A 23,090-nucleotide genomic window follows, 5' to 3' on the forward strand; every position below is an offset into this window, starting at 1 on the left:
AATTCAATTCCCAACATGCGCCTTCCCCAAAACAGTTAAAAGTCAACGTAATCTATCATAAACAAGTAAATAACAAAAACCGTATGATCGGGCTGGAGACATGGCTCCTCAGCTAAATACAGTGCCTGCTCTTCTGGGGGACCCAGGCCCGATTCCCAGCACCACGGGACTGAAACTCCAGTTCCTGTGTATCCAACACCTTCTCTCCTGCACAAGCACCAACCACGTACACGGTGTGCAGGCAATACAATCATAGAAATAAAAGATAAAATAATTTTAAATCATGGTCATACAAATATTTGGAGGGAATAAAAATATATGTCAACAAAAGGGGAAGGGAGCTTTTTCAGAAGAAATAAAAAGCCTTTTGGGGGGCTGGAGAGATGGCTCAGTGGTTAAGAGCACCATCTGCTCTTCCAGAGGTCCTGAGTTCAATTCCCAGCAACCACATGGTGGCTCACAACCCCTTATAATGTAATCTGATACCCTCTTCTGCAGATAAAGCACTCATATGCGATAAATAAAATAAATAAATCTTTAAAAAAAAACTTTTTTGCCCAAAGAAAATATCAAAACACAACAAAAATTCAAGGAACTAGTGAGATACTATGGCAGACATATAGGATACATAACTCTGTCCTACTCCTGTACTTAGCAACAGCCAAGAGGATATTAAAATTAAAACCCTATACTGCTTGTATGCAGTAAAGATGAATGGCAACAGAAAGAAATACACACAAATGTAGCAAAGAACTACACACGTGCTGGGTGTGGTGTTGCACACACTTGGAAGGCAGAGGCAGGCAGACTGCTGTGAGTTCAAGGCCAGACTGGTCTACAGAGTTCTAGGGTCAGACACAGTCACATAGTGAGACCTTGCCTCAAAACAAACAAACAAACAAACAAACAAAAATGGGCGGGGAAAGGCTGCAGGCATTAACTACAACTTTTTAAACTATGTATTTTATATGTATAGGTGTTTTGCTCCCGCCACTCGTGCCTGGTGCCCACGAAGGCCAGAAGAGGGCTTCAGAGCCCCTGTGCCTGGAGCTGCAGGTGGGTGTAATCCACCATGTGCCCACTGGAAACCGAACTCCAGCCCTCTAGAAGAGCAGCAGTGTTCTTTAACCACTAAGCCTCCTCGCCAGCCTCCAACTACAAATCACCAACGAAAACAATGCACTTAATAATGGTAACCCCACTGCAGGACGCTGGATGTGACGCGCTGAAGGGCACAGTGGGCTACGCCCTGTCCTACGTTACTCCATATTGTGAAAACCAGTGGCTCCCCAGGCCATGCCTTGCCCTGAGAGACTCCATTTGACTCTATTTTGAGGGAAGAGCCACAAACACTACTACCCGTCATGCTAATAGCAAACTGATAAACAGCTTACTCCTGGGAACAAAAAGGAAACCGATAGATGTTTAAGGGTGAGTCGAGACTAGGGGAGCACGTGGAGTGTATTAAAATGCTATCAGGGAAAGCAGGCCCAGGAACTTGCCAGACCAGGAAAGGGTATAACTCTGTCTCCTGGCCTCATAAAGTGAGAGCCACGTAGCACTAGGATGGCTGGCCCCAAACCAACCTACCACCTGATACCTGGCATATAAGTCAAGAAAGGACAGGCAGGGATCTCCTGTCTGAGGGGTTTCAAATCAACTAGGTCCAGTGCCTGTTGGTCCAGCTTACTCAACTGGCTGTCTCTCCACCTGCTCCGCAGCTAGACCGGGACCTGACCCCACAGCTGCCTGTTCTCAGAGCCTGGTTCTGCCTTCCGGCTAGCAACTAGACCACTGCAGCACGGCTGACAAGCCTGAGGGCTCCCTCCCTGTGGCACGCTAGTTTTGAGTTCCTTGTCATACCTGTAAGGCTCTACCTACATTTCTCTCAGCCTACTTCTGAGCCTTTTCTTTTACCTGTATTCATTTTATAAGCCAAATATATGCATAGATTACTGTGTGCTGTGTGATATGAGAATTAATATTGGCAATTAATACTGGAATAAAAGAAGCCACATTAGCCTTGTCCCAGTTACCAAAACAGGTGAAATTATCTGGTAAATCACTGATATAAAAACCATTGAACTTTTTAAATTTATTGTTATTCAAAAACATTCTGAGCCCGGCGGCGGTGGCACACCCTTTTAGTCCCAGCACTTGGGAGGTAGAGGCGGGCAGATCTTTGAGTTTGAGGCCAGCCTGGTCTACAGAGTGACTTCCAGGAGATCCTGTCTCGAAAAACCAATCAAAACAACAACACAAATCTGACAGTATGGGAAGATACAAATGTGCCCATCTATATTTCCAGCATAGCATGCTCATGACAGGAAATCTCAGCGATGTCAGTTCTCAATTTAAACTAGAAGCTCAACACACTTCCAATAAAAATCCTTAAAAAAAAACAAAAACAACAACAACAAAAAAAAACCTAACAGGAAGAACCAAAATGGTGAACCCAACACAGAAGAACCATCTGCAACACTTCCTGACTTTAACACTTCTCGTCAAAGGTCAGTACTCAAAACAAAGCACTATGGGGCGCGGGGGGGGGGGGGGGGGGGAGCACTAACAAACCTACAAAGTCATAAACAGAAAACACGAAAAATATACCAGAGGATGTCTAACAGAAAAGCAAAATATATGCAATGAGAAACGTCATCTTTCCCAGAGCTGCTTCTGAACACCTTTGCAAAGACATTACTAATGTCGCAAAAAAATTTACCCAAAGTGGATCCTATACCTACATGTGGAATGCAAAGTTCAGAACTTCTCGAAGGCGGCACAAAGAACACAGACGGCCTTTAGTCTAGCAAGCGGCCTCCCAGCGCGACGCCACACCGGCAGGACGGAGCCCGCCCGCACCGGGCCATGACGTCACCGGCGGAAGTCTGACTTCCGCTGCAGGGCTGGCGCAGAAGAGGGCGGTGGAGGCGGAAGTACGCACAGGCCACGGCCCCGGGGGCCCAGGTCGCAGGGCAGACACCGCGTCCTCGCGCCCGCTCCCGCCCCCAGCCCCGGGGAGCACCCACCACACCGGCTCCCGCGGCTCAGCCGGCCGCTCCTCCCCGTCAGGCGACGGCGGCCCCCGCGCTCACCATGGCGCGCGGCTTCCGAGCTCGCTTGCGCTCCTCACAGCTCCCGGCCGCGGCGGCCACATCGGCCTTCCTCAGCCTTGCTGAAGAACCCTTAGCTAGCATGGCGGCCTGAAGGAACCCGCCCCCACCTCCCAGGGGCGTTCTGATTGGACAGCTTGCCTGGAGGCTCTGATTGGCTAGAACTGCTGTGCGAGGGCTGAGTGACAGGAGCAGCTCCTCCAGATGCTCCTTAGATTGTGAGGTTTGAACCCACTGTTCAGTGTTGCGGTGGCCAGCAGGTGGCAACATAGGCTCATGGCTCTCGTGTACCTTTAAGTGTGCCCCACGGAATGATACCAGGACCCTCGCCAGTGAAAATAGTTGACAGTGTCCAGCCAGTTTTGTGACTCAGATACCCAGGGACAAGTCCACTGAAAGAAACAATTGTTCGGTGCCGACTGCTCAGGAGGGCACTTTGCCATAGCTTCTCTAGAATACTTTTGTTGAGAATCTTGCTGTATAAAAAGCCTCAAACTCATAATCCTCCTGCCTCAGCCTGAAATCATAGGCCCTGAGCCAACATGTCTACCCATAATTTTTTTTTCTGCCTGCTCTTCCAGAGGACCCAAGTTTTACTCACAGCATCCACGGAGAGGCTCAGAACCTTCTGTAACTCCAGTTCCAAGGAACCCAGTGCCATCCGCCCTGCATGAGCACCAAGCACGCATGTGGTGCACAAACGTGGGCAAATCACCAATACACATAAAATAAAAATAGATATTTTAAGTGTGTAGTTTAATAGCTAAGAATGTGGTTCAGTTGTCTAGAATCAAGAAGCCCTCGGTTCAGTCCTCAAAACCACATAAACTAACAAAGATGGCATTTGTCTGTAAGACTCCACTGGTGACAAAGATCAGAGAATCATAATTTCAAGGTCATTCTCCAATACATAGGGGTTTTGAGGCCAGTGTTGGCTGCATGATGACACTCTGTCTCAAAAAAAAAAAAAAAAAAAAAGAGAGAGAGAGAAAAGAAAAAGGAAAAAGAAAGCTGATCATGGTGGCATAGGCCTTTTTTTTTTTTTTAAATACAGTTGTCTGCATGTACACCTGCAGGCCAGAAGAGGGCATCAGATCACATTATAGATGGTTGTGAGCCACCATGTGGTTTCTGGGAATTGAACTCAGGATCTTTGGATGAGCAGTCACTGCTCCTAACCTCTGAGCCATCTCTCCAGCCCGTGGCACAGGTCTCTAATTCAGAGCTAGGCAGATCTCTGTGAGATCTAGGCCAGTCTGGTCTACACAGTGAGACCCTATCTCGAAAATAAAAGAGTGTCCACCGTTGAATGGTTTAGGGCGCGGAAGGCTGCAGATGTGCGGCACACATCCTCCTCATGCAGGCTCACCCATATCGCATGTAAAAAAAAAAAAAAAAAAAAAAAAAAGGTTTAAACATTAACCCTACAGCAAAGGCATCTAGTGAACGTGACTTAGAGGGTATCCCAGAATGAGAGCTCAAAGACACAAACAAACAACTGGACCAAATAAGGAAGCCGGTGGGCAATATGAAAGAGGAACTCAACAAGCACAAAATACAAAAATGGATAGCCTCATGAATAGAATGGATCAAGGAGAGACCTGAGAAACTGAGCTGAAAGACAAAGTGGAAAAACTGGAATAATCCAACAAGTATGTGCATAACACAACACGCAGCTACCTGTGAGAGTTCCCAGATAGGCACAGCAATGAGAAGGCCACACTTCCGGGTGACAGGCATATGGTCTGCGACAGACTTTTCCTGCAGTGAGGCAACACACACATACACACACACACACACACACACACACACACACACACACACACACGGTCCTCACCAGATGAGAGCCACAGAGGATAGGATTTTATTGGAGTCATTAACGGGAGTGCAGGTGAGGGCTTCGTTAGAGCAACAAGAATGACTCACAACAGCAACTCATGAGATTAAAATTTTGCCCCCACGGAGCTCCCTGCACAGCTTGCAGGTGCCTTGACATTCTGAGAGGCTCTCCTCTTGGCAGCCTGGTGGGTCAGAGTCTCCTCCCCACCATTGGTGTCCATCGTCTATAAATCTGGGAAGAGACTTCAAGAACCTTGCAAACGTCTGCTTTCTGAGACATGTAATGTTTATCTCCAGCATCCTGAGAGCCTTCCCCTACCTCCTGGATAGAATGTTTCCATTCACAGCAAATGGCCGTGCAACAGCACAGAAGGGGATTCATTTCATTCTAAAGACATCAAAAATATTCTCACAAGAATCATAATGGGAAATTTTCCAGAGTTAGAGGAAGAGACGTCAACATAAATGGAGGCGGTATTGCCAACATTAATGTTGCGTCCTCCCGCCAGCAGGAACGACGCAGACACCAGGATTCTTCTCAATCGTGCTTTATTGGGAGCGCCCTTGAAGCTGAAGCGAAAAGACCCCGAATGCCCGCAAGCGCATCACTTAAATAGCTCTGTGTATGTGTCATGTCAATATCTCATAGGTCGTGTCTGGATGCCTCATTAGCGTGCCTCATTAGTATGCCTGTGGCTGAGAGGGCAGCTCCAGAATACTTCATTTGCATACCCCTGTTCGGGAGGGGCAAATTGGGAGAGCTTATGTCCGCGCTTGTGCGGGAGTTATGGTTGCTGCTGTCGCCATTACTGGGTGCGGGCGCGCCTTACATCTTCCCTTTTTTTATTTTATAAGAAATGAGCGAAGGGAAATCAGTCCGATCAAGGCTGGACCATTATTATGGCCCATCCGATCGAGGACCAATGTGGGTGTAACACTCAATGCCATCCCGCGTGCAATGGGCAGAATCCCCGCGGAGTGCAATGGCCATTGACGGGGTGCGTGCCTTCAGACGTGCAATGGCAACGAGGCTCAGTCGGGTGCAAAGGCCACGCCAGAGGACGGTAGAGGGAAGCTCATTTTCTTAGGCTTGCTAGCCATACTTGAGGAGAGGCGCCTTGCTCAACCGCTAGTAAAGCTTGGATCATAAGCGTCTTATCACGGGTGTGATTTCTCTTCATCCGACACAATATCCAGAAACAGAACATGAGGCCACAGATTGTGATGGCTCCAAAAATTCCCACCCCCACCCACTCCTTAAAGTAGGAAAATGCAGAATGCAGCCAAGAGGTGAATTCCCCTAGGGTCAGAGGCTTCAATTGAGTGCCATTCAGGTGAGCAATTTGGTCCAGGAGCTGTCGGGATAGCTCTTCAGCCTCCAGCGTCCAGTTCCCTGCAAGGTATTCTGATAGCAATTTACTTTGATTAAAAGAAGCATTAAAGTTGTATTGCACTGGGGTGACACATACATGTTTATAATGGGAAACACAGCTGGTCTGAACCAACTCATATAATTCTACCATTTGTTCTTGTAATAAATCTATTCTCTGGTTGGCCAAACGAAGGCCCTGAGGCAAATGTGCATTCATCTTTTCTTGAGTCACTAATGCCGTAGCTGTTTGCTCTACTACACTGTTGACTATACCAGCTGTCTGTACTTGTGAGGTCATGGCTACCGCGGCAGTAACCGCGGCAGCTGCAGAGATAGTAACAGCTGTAATGATGGCTGCCGTGATTCCAAAATCACGTTTTTGACGTAGGAGATTAATAATAGGGAAAGTTTCAGGATCAGCCTCTACCGTGATGGGCACGAAGGTTGGGAAGCGGACTACCAGTGCCGGTGTCTCCGTGCCGTTCCAGCATTCAGCCAGAAGGCAACTATAAGACTGACAGTCAAGCTCCGTAGTATTACTGATATTTGCTAGAAGGAACAGAAACGGTGCTCTAAGGCAAACAGCTGAGCTGTTAGAGCTCTGTTCTGCTAACCTTCTGTTATAAGTTATATTCTGCAACCTGGCCTGATTATGCTTTTCTGTGGGCTTGCGAGGGGCAGAGACGTTCCAGAGAACGTGTGTGGTACCAAAAAGGTTCGATAATGCAGAAATGTCCGTAGATGCTCCAGCATCGTTATTTAGCACCCATTGGAACCAGGGCCATCCCTCATAGCCCCCTGTTGCATTGCCTCGAAGTGACATCCTATACCTATTCAAAGGGGGCGTAGATTGAAAACCCTGAGACAGCTGTTTTTCAGGGTTATCTTTGGTCTGGCACTCTGTGAAAGTAGGAGGAAAGCTATAGTCTGGTGTGCACCAGGGTGAGGCTCGGAACCTGGTTGCGTTATAAGAAGTGACATTATTTCTTAGTGGTATGGTGATGTTACTAACAATCATCAGTGTGGTGATATTGAGCTCCGAGGAGCCATTGGAGTACGTACCACTTCCTGACGTAGAGCCCTGGCTGATCTGTGTAAGGGCCTCAGTTAAAGACTCTACAGGTAAATCATTGCTAATGGGGCAAAGAGGGTCCAACCAGGCACTTATGTTGGTTTGTTGTAGCCAAATGCAGGGTGTCCTTTTGTCAAAAGACAGGCAGAGTGTGCCCGATAAAGCAAATTTGGATCGGTTGTAAGGTTTGGTCTCTTCCCCCAGAGGGGATGCACAAGGCACCTCTCCAGAACATGAAGTGGAAAATATCAAGGGGAGGGTTGTGGAGTTGGCATGTACTGGCATGAGAATAGGCCAGGTTCTGGTAACTGCCCAAAGCTTTACGGCTTTGCTATTACTCGGGTTCGTCAGTAACACCAGGAGGATCAGGAGATAGGTCTTCGGTGTTATGTGACGTAGCATCCTGTTCCTCCTCTTTGATGATTCTTGTAAGTCTTTCTGGAACCCACACTGGATCACTTTGCTCCTGTGGAAAAATACAGACAGCTCCCCTGGATCTAGCTATTACTGGATCTGGGCCTTTCCATTGTTTTGTTAATACATCCTTCCATTTTACGGAAGGGAATTTGGTAAAGAAGGTATCACCATGACGTTCTGCTGCCGTCCGGTCGGCAGAATCAAGCGTCAAAAAATTAATAGTAAATAGGGCTAATGATAGTTGATTCTTAGGGGTAAGCCCGGAACTTATTCCCCCTTTTTGTTTTTGTAACAATTCCTTCAGGGTCCGATCTGCTCGTTCTACAATGCCTTGCCCTTGAGGGTTGTGTGGTAACCCAGTGACGTGTTTGACTTGCATGGTGTGACAGAATGATTGAAAGCCTTTAGAGGTATAGGCGGGGCCATTGTCTGTTTTTAGTTCTTTGGGCCCCATGCTGCCCAAGCCTCCAGGCAATGAGTAATAGCATGCGTCGTCTTCTCTCCAGTAAAAAGGGATGCAAAAATTATCCGCGAGCAGGTATCAATGGACACATGCATATATTTAAGCTTTCCAAATTGTGGGACATGTGTTACGTCCATTTGCCAGAGGTCTCCAGGACGTAAACCACGGGGATTAATTCCTGTGTGAGGGGGGTGATGAAAAGGCACACAGGCAGCACAGTTGGTGACTATATCCCTTGCCGTGGCACGGGAGATGTGAAATCTCTTTCTTAGGGTTGCTGCAGGTACATGGTATAGGGAGTGAAATTCTTTGGCTGCCTTGACATTGTCGAGCACTACAAAGGCTATGGATCTGGTAACAGCATCCACCACTCTATTGCCTTCGACCATAGGCCCAGGCAACATTGAGTGTGCTCTGATATGCTGTATAAAGAACGGGTGGCGTCGGGACCATATAATCTTTTGAAGGTCCCTTAGGAGGTGTGCTATTGGACTTCTGGGACAGATATTTCCCACCACCTCCAGTATGCGCACCGCATTAACTACATAGTGGGAATCAGAGATCAAGTTAAACGGTTCAGTGAACCGTTGAAAAACAGCATAAACCGTTTGGCATTCTACCAACTGCGGGGTATTGGAAGCGAACTGAAGTGTGACTGGTTTTTGTCCTGAAACCATATAAGCCCCCGATCCTGTCTTAGACCCATCTGTAAAAATGTCAATAGCATTTGGAATAGGCGAATTAGCTGTCATCCGGGGAAAAATGACCAGGTGAGTAGACACAAAATGTAGCAGTGGGTCCTTGGGGAGATGGTTGTCAATCTTACCAGGGAAGATTGTTCTTAAAATCGCCCAATCATCAATGGTGGCTAACAACACTTGTAGTTGCTGGGCATTGTAGGGAGTAATAATGACATCAGGGTATTGTCCAAAGTGGGTTAGACAAGACTTAATGCCTTGCTGAGCTAATACAGCAACGCTTAATGGATAATGTTCCATGGTCCTGCCAGGAGAGGAGTGGCCATGTATCCAAAGTAGAATGCCTCCTTGCCATAATGCTGCAGTAGGGCTATAGGGAGTAGCTAAAATACACAAGAAAATAGGCTCGCCAGGAGTAACATGGGTGAGTCGAGCTCCTTGTATAGCTTGTTCTACCTTAAGGAGGGCTTCCCTAGCTTGGGGCATCAATGCTCTGGGTGAAGAAATATGGGTGTCCCCTTCTAGAATTTGAAATAGGGGTTTTAAATCAGAAGTAGGTAACTTGAGGTACGGTCGAATCCAATTGATGTCACCTAACAGTTTTTGAAAGTCGTTTAAAGTTTGGAGACAGTCTTTACGAATTTGTAACTTTTGAGGTGTAACCTGACTCCTGGAAATGGTTGCTCCTAGAAAGGTGCCGATACCTCCCTTCTGTACTTTCTCTCCAGCTATACATAGCCCTTTATTATCTAAATCTCTTATGACTTGAAGGTAAGCCAAATCCAGCATTTGGTCATTAGGCACTGTTAAAAGTATATCATCCGTATAATGACATATTCTCATTCTAGGGTAAGCTTTTCTTACTGGCTTCAGAGCCTCTGCCACATACAATTGGCATATTGTAGGGCTATTGGCCATACCCTGAGGGAGCACTCGCCATTGAAATCTACAGTCAGGCTGTTCATGATTAGTACTTGGTAGGGTAAATGCAAATCGCTGGCAATCCTGGCTTGCCAGAGGGATAGAGAAAAAACAATCTTTAATATCAATAATGAAAATTGGCCAATCCTTAGGTAAACTAGATAACAAAGGGAGCCCTTTTGAATAGGCCCCATGATTTGCATTTGTTCATTCACTGCTCTCAAATCATGTATCAATCTCCATTTACCCGACTTTTTCTTAATAACAAATATTGGAGTATTCCAGAGTGAGTGAGATGGTTCCAAATGGCCTGCCTGGAGTTGTTCTGTAACTAGTTCTCGAGCTGCTAATAATTTTTCAGAGGAAAGGGACCACTGAGGAACCCATACTGGTTCCTCTGTTTTCCAAGGTATGGGGATACTATTCCCAGCGGCCCCTAGGAAAAACTCAAGCCTTTATTGGAGGAATAATTCTTGGCTTGTATAGGTGTTGGATTTCCCTGTAAATCTTTCCCTAATCCAAGACCTGGGACAAAGCCCATGTTCTTCATTATCTTGAGACTTTGTGGGGAGTAATTAGTGGTTATTTCATTAGTGAGGGTCAGTCTTAGTTGCTCCAATACTTCCCGTCCCCATAGGGTGATCGGCAGTTGCATAACATAAGGGGAAATTTTTCTTTTCTGCCTTCCGAATCTCTCCATGTTAATTCTTTGGCACTGATCTCAGGAGTATTGGCATACCCGAGGCCTTGCAAGGTTTGTGAGGAGGTTTGTGTATGCCAATTTCTTGGCCAATCTTTGGTCGCTATAATGCTGCAATCTGCCCCAGTGTCCAATAATCCCACAAATTTTTTCCCTTCGATTGTTAAGCAGTATGTAGGTCTCTGATCTAATGTCAGGGATAAATAACTAAAATCTGTTCCTGTAGAGCCAAGGCCCTTATTTCCTCTTTCGGCTGCCCTGGAGGGGAATTGGCCATGTAGGCTGGGTAATATCAATAGTTGAGCTATTCTGTCTCCTGGTGATATGGCTGTTATGCCTCGAGGAGAGGAGCACAGGGCCTTAACTGTGCCAGTATAGTCCTCATCTATGATGCCTGGGGTGACAATCAGGCCTTTAAGGGCTGAAGAAGATCTGCCTAACAGCAGTCCTACCGTGTTTTGGGGGAGGGGTCCTTTAAAGTCGGTGTCTAGCGGTTGAACCCCCATTTGTGGCGTTAGTACGCATCGGGTGGTGGCACAGATGTCCAACCCTGCGGAACCCGGAGTGGCTCTCCTCGGAACGCCGGTGGGCGTAGCAAGGGTGTCTGTACGGCCCCATATATTTGCGGGCCCTGAGGTCAGGGGCCCCTGTCCCCGTTTTTTGGTTCGGAGTGCTGTAAAGGTTTTCCATTTATATCCTTAATTGATCTACATTCATTGGCCCAATGCTTCCCCTTCTTGCATTTTGGGCAGAGCCCAGGAGTTCTGACTACCTTGGACTTATTAATATGTGCAGTGTTGTTACTGAGAGGGCATTGCCGCTTTATATGTCCTGTTTACCACATTTAAAACAAGCGTTATTTGGTTTCCCATTTTCGCCTGCGGCTGCCAGGACTGCAGCTGATAATCCCATATTGGACAAGGGTCCCCCAATTTCTCTACAGGCCTTCATCCAGGCTTGGAGTCCCTTTCCTTTCCAAGGCGTTATTGCTCTCTTGCAGTCTTGTGTACATTGTTCATAAACCAGCTGTTCAATTAATGGCATGGCTGTTTCATGATCCCCAAATATTTTCCCTGCTGCATCCATCATACGGGCTACAAAATCAGAAAACGGCGCTGTGGAGCCTTGTATTATTTTTGTTAATTGCCCATAACTTCCCCTTTATTAGGTAGGGTTTTCCAAGCTTTTATGGCCATGGTGTTTAATTTGGGTATAAACATCTACGGGAAACGCCGTTTGATTCGCTGTCCATTGCCCCTGTCCTAGAAACATATCCATATTCCAAAGGGGCTGGCCTGCAGCGGCATTGGCTCTAGCTTGTACCTGAGCTGCGTCGATATATATGGATTTCCAGTCTAAATATTGTCCCATAGTTAAACATGCCTTGGCCACACTCATCCAATCTGTTGGTGTCATGGCCGTATAGGCAAATCTCTCTAGTAGAGCTTGAGTAAAAGCAGCATTTACCCCATATGTCCGCACTGCCTCTGCCAGATCCTTAATTTGTTTATATCCAACGGGTTCATGATATCGAGCCTGAGTGTTTGGATCTTCAAAGACAGGGAAGGCGGCAGCCACCCTTTCCATGTCCTTTGGCTCCGCAAAACTGGAGCGAGGGTGGCTGCCTCTAGAGGGTTCTTCTGCTTACTAGTGAACTGAGGATTATATGGAGGGGGGTGCCGACGGTGCCTATCCGTATGGCCCGTATCTCTCCTGCTCATATTGAGCGGTTGCCTCCTCTAAGTCCTGTTTCTCTTCAGTACTTAATTCTTCCTCTTCACTATGGCTCTCGGACTCTGATTTGCTAGAACTACTGAGATACAAATTAGCGAACTCATCGAGTACCGGGTATAGGTTCTTGCTAATATTCTTTTCTTCCTGTTTTTCTTCCTCCTTTGTTTGAGCTGCTCTTTTATTTTGTTTATCCTTTTTCCTGCTATTCCTCTCCCTTTTCTTGTTTATTCCTTCTGTTTCTGACATGCTATCTTGGTGATTAGCTAACATTCGTTGGCCGTTTTTGATAACGTCCTCACATCTCTTATCCTCCAGGCAGGCACGCACCAGGCGCCATAATGGTTTCGTCCCTGCCCGTAACTTTCGTTCTTCTGATGCTCTGACTATGTCTCGGCCCAATTTATCCCAACTAGCAAGGTTTAAAGAGCCAGTGGGTTCAAACCAGGGGGCAACTTGATCTACTTCCTGTAAAAACCCCTGAATTGTTTGTTCCGATACCTTCAATTTGCGCTGCTTAAGAAGTTCTTGTACCGGTTTAAGGAAGGTCGTTGAATGCTGATTTCCCATTTTGCGCTATTCCCAACAAATGCACTCCTTCCCGTGCCAATGACAATTTAAGCAAAAACAACACCACAAAATGAATGCTGCCCACAACAAGAGTAGCCCTGCAGCCAGAAGGGGGTCTATGCCAGATGGGGGCATGCCCTTAAAGGGAGACTTACCGGTACCGCTGCTCCGCGCGATGAGTTCTGTATCCTCCCGGGGTTTCTTGATCCCGAGGGTCCTCGCAGGTGTCTAGTGGACTGAGCATTGTTTTCGATTTCCCGGGTTTTGGCACCACTTGTTGCGCCCTCCCACCGGCAGGAACGACACAGACACCAGGATTCTTCTCAATCGTGCTTTATTGGGAGCGCCCTTGAAGCTGAAGCGAAAAGACCCCGAATGCCCGCAAGCGCATCACTTAAATAGCTCTGTGTATGTGTCATGTCAATATCTCATAGGTCGTGTCTGGATGCCTCATTAGCGTGCCTCATTAGTATGCCTGTGGCTGAGAGGGCAGCTCCAGAATACTTCATTTGCATACCCCTGTTCGGGAGGGGCAAATTGGGAGAGCTTATGTCCGTGCTTGTGCGGGAGTTATGGTTGCCGCTGTCGCCATTACTGGATGTGGGCGCGCCTTACAATTAAACAGACAAGACCAGAAAGAGCCTCCCCTCCTCCCATACAAATAAAACACAAATACTCAGAACAAAGAAAAGATCATGTGAAGGAGAGATAAACATGTTTTTGTTTAGATCACAAGTAGGGGATGAGAAAAAGACTTGTGAGAGAACATGTGATGTTTATCCCCTTAAAAGTTGAACCACCGTGTTGGGGAGATTGGTTATTAACCAGCTGAAAAACATCCTTGAACAAATCCGTGAGCCAAAAACAAAAGGCGGGGCCTTTGAAGACTTGGGATAGTTTTGGCTGTTCATCGCTCCTCTTTGAGATGCTCCTACAGAGAACTGCTCAAGGGAAGGCTTTGAGGCTTGGGCTCCAGGCTCTGGCTGAGGTTCCAGGTTCTGGTTGCTCCAGGTTCCAGCAGAAGAAATCCTGCTGATTACGCCAATAGAATTGTTCCTTGGAACTGATATTCTACAGTTTCATTATTGTATTCTTTAATCTCCTTTTCCTATTGTTTAGGTTAGTCGGGTTATAAGTGAGGTACGCTCAGTTAATAAGTTCATAATAAAATATATTTGTTAAGGAAATTGAGCCTACAATTATGAAAGCTGCAAAAGAGACACACCAAGTCACATATAAGATTAGAAGATGATCAAATTGTTCAACTGAAACTTTAAAAGCCAGAAAGGCTCATAATGATGTATTTCAAGTTCCAAAAGATAGCAACTGCCCACCCAGAACAATTGATACCCAGCAAAGTTATCAGTCAAAAATGAGAAGCCAAAAACTTTCCTTGACAAAAATACTCTCCCCTCTCCTTCTCCTTCTCCCCCTCCCTCGCCCCCTCCCTCTCCCTCTTGATTAAAAAGGTTAAACACAGTTGCCCTACATGAGTGGACAACACTGTTGTATAATCAGACTTTACCTGGGGAGACGCAACACACGTGTCAATAGGGATCCCACAACACACCAAAGTACAGATACCATCCTAGTCCAACATGGTGAACCAGTGAGTTTTTTGGGGGGTTACTTACAGGAGTAGAAATGACTCAAAGACAGCTGCATCACCAAAGCCCACCTCACAAGCTGGAGACCTGACGCACCTGGCACAACCTGCAGGCAGTCCAGCAGGTTTCTACTGGGGAACATATGGCTGTTGTCTTGCTAAATGGGTATGCTGTCGCACTTCCTTCTACACATTTATGCTTATACACATGCCTTGGCGCTTCTCTCAACCTCAGCCAGAGAGGCGTGCCTCTCAGCATTCAATGCAGAGACTCACAGCTGTTCAAAGTGCTGATTGCTCAGCCCTAAACGGAACCTCTAGATCAACCTCCTACCTGCAAGCTTGGGGAAACATCATGGGGGGAGCGGGGAACGAGAGGCAGAGGAGGAGGAGAAGGATTGCAGTGAAAGGCAGCGATGACGACGCAGGGAGAGGGTGAACCCACTGCTGCTATACTCACCCAAACATGAGCAAGTCAGCTGGTTCAGTCAGCATTTCAACTGGGAGAGGGACAAATGGGGTGCCTGGAGGGGCATCATGGGGGGGGGGGGGCTGGAAGAAGATACAAAAAAGGCACACTGAGGCCGGGCAGCGGTGGCGCATGCCTTTAATCCCAGCACTTGGGAGGTAGGGGTAGAGGCAGGCGGATCGCAGTGAGTTCAAGACCACCCTGGTCTACAAAGAATTCAGGACAGCCAAGGCTACACAGAGAAACCCTGTCTCAAAAAACCAAAACACAAAACAAAACAAAACAAAACAAGGTACACTGAAAGTCTGGATGAATCAATAGACCCTGATAACACTGTAGCACTCAGGAGGCAGAGAAGGGCGGATCACTGTGAGTTCCAGGCCAGCCTGGTCTACAAGGGAGTTCAGGACAGCCAAGACTACACAGAGAAACCTTGTCTCGAAAAAAAATAAAAGATTTATTTATTTATAGTGTATACAATGTTCTGTCTGCAAGTATGCCTGCATGCCAGAAGAGGGCAACAGATCCCATGACAGATGGTTGTGAGCCACCATGTGGTTGCTGGGAATTTAACTCAGGACCTTTGGAAGAACTGTCAGTGCTCTTAACCTCTGAACCATCTCTCCAGCCTGTAGCTCCTTTCTTAGTCTCTAATAACTCCAGAGCACCAGGAGCACAAAGGCAGAAGTGGGAAATATTAGCTTCTAGATCAATGAAATGTTGCTTGTGCCTCCTTGTAGGCAACCTCTGACCTTTGTAATCAAAATTGCTAGGCTATCAGAGGTTGAAATCATAGAAAATGACGCAATTTTGGGGGGCAGGGGTTGCAAGACAGGGTTTCTCTGTGTAGCCTTGGATGTCTTAGACTTGATTTGTTGACCAGGCTGGCCTCGAACTCACAGTTATCCACCTGCCTCTGCCTCCCGAGTGTTGGGATTAAAGGCGTGCACCACCACACCCGACTCTTGATTTTTTTTTTTTTTTTTTTTTTGAGACAGGGTTTCTCTGTGTAGCCTTGGATGTCCTGGACTTACTTTGTAGACCAGGCTGGCCTAAAACTCACAGAGAGCCCCCTGCCTCCCCGACTGCTGGAATTAGAGGTGTGTGCCACCATGCCTGGCTAGGAAACAAATTTTTGATAGTCATTAATGGTGAAAGTAAGTGGACCGTTCCTATCTGCATCACTTGATCCTGATGGACATCAATTAGAATATAGACAGCCTTCCAGGGGCCCTGGATACATTACTCCAGGCTATTCTGCTCTAGTTAGTGGTCACTCAATATTTTAAAGATATATATATTTGCTGGGGAAAGAGGCGAGGGTTCCGAGACAGGGTTTCTCTGTGTAGCCTTGGCTGTCCTGGATTCACTTTTGTAGACCAGGCTGGCCTCGAACTCACAGAGATCCACCTGCCTCTGCCTCTTGAGTGCTGGGATTAAAGGCATGCACCACCATGCCCGGCTTAAAGATAATATTTTTAAAATGAGTTTGTGTGTGTGTGTGTGTGTGTGTGAAGAGGGGTTCAGAGTCCCCTGAAGCTGGAGTTACAGGTTATTGTTAGCATCCCAAGATGGGTGCTGGAAACTGAATTTAGATACCCTGGAAGATCAGCAAGTTCTACTCACTGAGCCATCTCTTCCAGCCCCGTTGGGGGAATTTGGGAGAGCTTAGAATGCCAGGATAGAAAAGCCTGCAGTGCTGGAAGAAGAGCTGAGCAGGCAGCTCCTGTTGGGTTTTGATGGACCAGAGTGTACAGGCAAAGCGAGCTTTATAATCGGCGAGGTTTCATGAAGGAATGGTTCTTGAAATGGCTGAGGAAAGATCAGGACCCAGGACCTCCCCCGTGTACAAATGGTTCCTCTGGAAGACTAATGGCCTGCGTGATGTTTTGCAAAATCAAAGGTTACATTGTACGACCTGCCTTAGTCACACCTAAGGTAATGCCATCAGGTTGTCAAAGCCAAAGCAAAACTAAACAACTAAAATGCCAACTGAGGGCCCTTTTGACTATGAGAATTCTGCCCTGCTTTGTTCTGGCACCAAGAGTCTCTCCCCCAGGCACGAGTCTGCTCTTGTCCAGCTAGTGAGAGGACCCACTATATCCTTCATTGGCATAATAAAGCATTTTAGTTTTTGGGTTTTTTTAATCAAGAATTGGAGTAGATAACATTCTGTAACATGGAAAATTCTGGAGAAAAAAAATCTTGCCAAATTTGAGTGTGACTGGATTTAAAAAGTACTGTACTCATTTCTTTGGTGGAAGGAATGTGTGGGCAGGATGCAGTTCTGTGCCAAAGTCACTGCTCCCTGCTCTTGTCGGTTTTCATAGTGAGAGAGCACCAAAGGGAACAGAAAGGCCCTGGCAACATACACCATTTGGAAAAGGGATGAGTCTAAGGTTGCAGGCTAGCAGCTGCCAAGACAGCAGCTGTAATCACCAGGGAAGCTGGCACCATAAAAAAAGAAGCCGAGTTTTCTACATTAGGACAATAAGAAAGATGCCCTGAACACTAGACCCCACCCAATAACAACCTTTAAACATATAATTCCTCATGAAAGGGCAGCCGCAACAGAGAATGCTATTGTAACCTTGGGCAGCATGGCTAGCTTGGACCCCAAGCTGGCATCAGACCTTGACAGCATGAGCCCCGTAGTCCTGGGCTTGTAGGCATGCAACACACCAGCGCAACAGGGCCTTGCACCAAGGTTCCAGAAAACTCCTTAGGTTCACAACTGGGCTCCCTAAAGGGAGGTCCTGAGAGGCCGCTGAGGTGACATCTAGCCTTCAGCGATGACCTCATGATGTTGGAGATACAAAGACTGTGTGATACCTGCTCAAGAAGGGATAGACCTGGGGAGATTCTGGCCCCAAAGAGAAGCTGCACGAATTGTGGGCAGCAGACTTGGAGGGGTAGCAGTGCCAACGGCCATCAACTTATGAATGAGCCTCAGACACTGGAGTGGAGCTAGTTGACCAGATGTTTTCTTTTTGTTTATTTGGTGTTTGTTTTTGGTTTGTTTGTGTGTTTGTTTGTTCGTTTGGAGTTTTTGAAGGATTGGGGTTGGGGTTTGGGGAGGTGGTTTTGTTTTGGTTGGTTGGTTGTTTACTGTTTGGTTTTTTGAAACAGGGTTTCTCTGTGTAGCCTTGGCCTTCCTGAACTCACTCTATAGACCAAGCTGGCCTCGAACTCACAGCGATCCACCTGCCTCTGCCTCTGCCTCTGCCTCTCAAGTGCTGAGATTAAAGGCATGCGCCACAATGGCCAGCCAGATTTTTTAAAAATTAATTTATGTATTTTATTTTATGTGCTTTGGTGTTTTGCCTGCACTTATGTCTGTGTGAGGGTGTCAGATCCTGGAGTTACAGACAGTTGTGAGCTGCCATGTGGGTGCTGGGAATTGAACCCCGGTCCTCTGGAGGGGCAGTCAGTGCTCTTAACCGCTGAGCCATCTCTCCAGCCCCCAGTTTGTTTGTTTGTTTTTTAAATCACAGTAATGACAAAGAAAACTAATACACCCTTCATGGCACATCTGGAAAGAACTAGGCATCTCTTCTAGGTATGCTCTTCTGAGTTCCCAGCCACCTAGCCAAAGCCTTTAGCATTCAGCATCAGGTATGTCTTGGTGGGGGGAAGCTTCTGTAACAGAGCCCGCTGTAACACAAATCCCAGCCACTCTGGTTGTTTCATTCACGGGTCCTTTGGGGGCAATGATGGAAACCAGCAGACACCCTATAAATTACTGTGCCGCGCCAGTTACCAGTGCTTCTCAACCTGTGGGTCGCGACCCCCAGACACCATCAGAAAACATGGATCTTTATATTATGATTCATAACAGTAGCAAAGATAATTTTAAGGTGGGGGCGGTCACCACAACATGAGGAACTGAATTAAAGAGCACACCATTAGGAAAGTTGAGAACCATTGAATCAGACCTTCCATGGAAATATGTAACCATGTGAACTCCCCAAATTTATTTATTTATTTATTTCCTTCTTTCTTTTTCTTTTTTTAAAGATTTATTTATTATTATATATACAGTGCTCTGCTTGCATGTACTCCTGCAAGCCAGAAGAGGGCGCCATATCACATTACAGATGGTTGTGAGCCACCATGTGGTTGCTGGGAATTGAACTCAGGACCTTTGGAAGAGCAGGCAGCGCTCTTAACCACTGAGCCATCTTTCTTTTTCTTTCTTTCTTTCTTTCTTTCTTTCTTTCTTTCTTTCTTTCTTTCTTTCTTTCTTTCTTTCTTTCTTTCTTTCTTTCTTTCTTTCTTTCTTTCTTTCGGTAAGTTCAAGAAAGAGTTTCTCTCTGTGTAGCCCTGGCTGTTTTGGAACTCTGTAGAGATCTGCCTCCCAAGTGCTTGGATTAAAAAGCATGCACCGTTACCGCCTGGCAAACTCCCCAAATTTCCCCACCGTGAAATTTTCCCATTGTTACCATAGCCCTTTCTGGTTGTCCCAGAGAGGGGCTGTGATGCCGCAGACAGCCTCGCAAAATGGTTCCTTCAGCTCTGTCTAAGGAATGTAGGTATTCTGTCATGCAGAACCCAAATCTACGTTCCTGTTATAATAAATCAACTGTATGTGGCCAACATGGCACTCCTGTTTCTCACAGGGAAGACCGCGGTCCTCTGTACCGATTCTTTGTTACGGTTACTGTTTTCTTTGTTGTGACTGACAAAGGCAAATTCTGTCCTGGTGAGGTACGCTGGCGAGAAGGGCTGTGCCTGCGGCGGCAGGGATGGGGAAGCGGCTGCTCACGTCTCCCTTTGTCAGGAAGCAGCATCAAAGATAAACGCGCTCGAGCTCCGCACACTTTCTCCACTCAGGTAAAACCGCGGCTCCTCCCTGTGCGCATTGCCACCTACCTGCGGTTAAATCTTGATGCCTCTGTTTGGTCCTCTCCAGAAGGGCCCTTCCAGACAGTTTCTGCACCAGAACTGCCTGGGCACGCTGACCTCCTGTAATCCATTAATCCTTAACCTGTGTATGGACCCAGGAGTGGACCGATCCCTAGAGGTCTCAGGGCAGTCTTATTCAATGCTGTCGCCGCCGCCTTTTCTTCTTCTTCTTCTTCTTCTTCTTCTTCTTCTTCTTCTTCTTCTTCTTCTTCTTCTCCTTCTTTCCCTCTTCTCCTCCCCTTCCTCCTCTTCCTCCTCCTCTTCTTCATTATTGCTTATTGCTTGCCTATATAACTTGCCTATCAGGGATGGTGGCTAGTCTGGTTTATTGGAGCTACCAGAGCTCAGTCTCTGACCTTAGTAACTCTGATAAATTATTATAGCCTGCCCCCTCAGTGTTTCTGCACGTTATTAAAGTCGTTAGAGCTTAGCTAAGGGCTTGTCAATTATGTGCATACTTAAAAATGATCTTTTGGTCATAGCCACGTTCTTTCATTTCACTCTTTCAAGGATCTAATCTCTCTTTCTTTCTTTATAAAATCCATATTTCAACATGCACTAATAATTTTGTTTCCTTTTTGGCATGGGTACTGGCTGGTTTAGTCAACCTGACACAAGCTGGAGTCATCAGAGAGGAAGGAGCCTTAGTTGAGAAAATGTTGCCATGAGCTCCAGCTGTGAGGCATTTTCTCACTTGGTGATCAGTGGGGGAGGGCCCAGCCCATAGTTGGTAGCGCCATCTCTGGGCTGCTGATCCTGAGTTCTATAAGAAAGCAGGCTTGAGCAAGCCAGTAAGCAGCACCCCTCTGTGGCCTCTGCACCAGCTCCTGCCTTCAGGGTCCTGTCCTGTTTGAGTTTCTGTCCTTACTCCCTTTGGTGATAAACACCAAAGTGGAAGCATAAGATGAATAAGCCCTTTCCTCCCCAACTTCAGGGTTTTTTGGTTGTTTGTTTGTTTTTTGTTTTTTTGGGTGTTTTTCTTTTCTTTTCTTTTTGAGACAGGGTTTCTCTGTACACAGGTTTCTGTACACAGGATTTCTCTGTTCAGGCAGTCCTGGGCTCACTTTGTAGAACAGGCTGGCCTCGAACTCACAGCAATCCACCTGCCTCTGCCTCCCAAGTGCTGGGATTAAGGGCATGAGCCACCATGCCCAGCATCTCAACTTGGTTTTTGGTCGTGGTGATTCAACATAGCAATAGAAATCCTAACTAAGATAGCCTAACTAAGATGGCCTTGAGATGAAAGAGCACAGGGAAGGAACAATACTACACATGTGAGAGACAACAGCTTTCCCTTTAAATCTGAAAAGAGGACAGGAATGCTGGCACACCTTTAATCTAAGCACTCAGGAGTCAGAAACAGGAGGATATCTGTGAGTTCTAGGCTAGACAGGGCTACACAGTAAGAGCTCTCTATTGCTGTGCTAAAACACCATGACCAAAAGCAGCTTGGGGAGCAAAGCGTTTATTGCAGCCTATCCCTACCTTCCATCATGGAGGGAAATTAGGGAAGAAATTCAGGGTGGGAACCTGGAGGCAGGAGCTAGCTCAGGAGTCTCCTGAGGCAGCCTGGATCTCCTTCACACTGTAGACTAGGCTGGCCTAGAACTCACAGAGATCCTCCGCCTGTCTCGGCCACCAGAGTGAGTGCTGGGCTTAAGGGAATGTGTACCACCGAGCTCCAATAGACAATTCATGCTCAAACAAAATCTTTGGATTGCCTGAGCTTACTGGCTTGCTCCCCATGGGGCTTATAGAACCCAGGACCACCTGCCCAAAGGTGCCACCATCTCAATTGGGCACATCAGTCGCTGATGAAGAAAATGCTCTGAGGCCTTCTTCACAAATGACGCTAGGTTGTCACAAGTGGACAAAAACTAACCAAGACAGATCCTGCTATAAAAGAAAGAAAGAAAGAAAGAAAGAAAGAAAGAAAGAAAGAAAGAAAGAGATTAAAGAGTTACTCCCCAATAAGGGGGTGTTACAAAGGTGATTTCATCCTCCCAACAAAAAAAGTAAAGAAATACTAGATTTCCACATATTAAAGAAATATTGACTATTCGGTGGCAGCAATTTCAATACCACATGGTTTAGTCTGAGCTGGTCTAAGTGATGTAATGATTGAGGACCAGTGGCTCACAACTTTCCTAACGCTGGGACCTCAAATACAGCTCCTCATGTTGTGGTGACCCCCAACCATAAAATGAGGTTTTTTTTGAGACAAGGTTTCTCTGTGTAACCTTGCATATCCTGGACTCACTTTGTAGACTAGGCTGGCCTCGAACTCACAGAGATCTGCCTGCCTCTGCCTCCCTGAATGCTGGGATTACAGGCAATGTGCCACCTGCCCGGCTCATAAAATTATTTTTGTTGCTACTTCATAAACTTCATAAATTTTGCTACTGTTATGGACCATAATGTAAATATATGTGTTTTCTGATGGTTTGGGGGTCACGACCCACAGGTTGAGAAGTGCTGAATTACACTGTTGTGGTCCCTTTCCATATGAAGTGCGTTTAGAGCTAACCAGTTACAGAGAAGCAGTTGGCTCTAGGCACTTCTCTTCCCCAGCAGTGGCAGGGGAACTCTGAGATCTGGAGAGTGACAGTGGTGTGCCACACAACTGAAACCACATAAGAAAAAGATGAAGCATCAAATCCCAAATTATCCATTAGATAAGGCTTTGTGTTCTAAACCATTGAGATGGGAAATCCGAGAAGACAGCAGACCTGGCCTATAAGGGACAAGGACAGGAATGTCACACCAGGGAGGAGGGGGACTTAAAAACATTGTCTTATGTTAAATCCGTAGCTGTTTTTTTTTTTTTCCCCCAGAAATTTGTTATCTTATTTCCAACTGTGAAGATGAGCACAGAGGACCAGGTACTGGGCTAGATTATCAATTGACAGCCGTAAAATCACAGCACAGACAGCTTCTTAATAACTCTGTGTGGGAAAAGAGCTGAAGAGGGGCCTGTGTGTTCCGGCCTCTAACAACCTTGGCTGGGCCGGGCCAGATCTCACACCGTAGACCAGACTGGCCTAGAACTCATAGAGATCTGCCTGTCTCTGCCACCCGAGCGAGTGCTGGGATTAAGGGGATGTGCACCACCAAGCTCCGCTAGACAAGCCATACTCAAAAAAAAAAAAAAAAAAAAAAAAAAAAAAAAAAAAAAAAAAAAATCTTTGGATTGCCTGAGTAAAAATCCAAGTCC

The 23,090-nt window shown here is 46.6% G+C and overlaps 1 protein-coding gene across 2 annotated transcripts in view; it reads right to left on the reverse strand.

Annotated features, from left to right (window-relative positions):
* Positions 1 to 23,090, reverse strand: part of LOC127210226 (zinc finger protein 14-like) — a 75,776-nt gene that overhangs the window by 11,100 nt on the left and 41,586 nt on the right. The gene's annotated exons all lie outside the window — the stretch shown is intronic.

This window comes from Acomys russatus, chromosome 27 (genome assembly GCF_903995435.1).
Source record: "Acomys russatus chromosome 27, mAcoRus1.1, whole genome shotgun sequence".
NCBI lineage: Eukaryota > Metazoa > Chordata > Mammalia > Rodentia > Muridae > Acomys > Acomys russatus.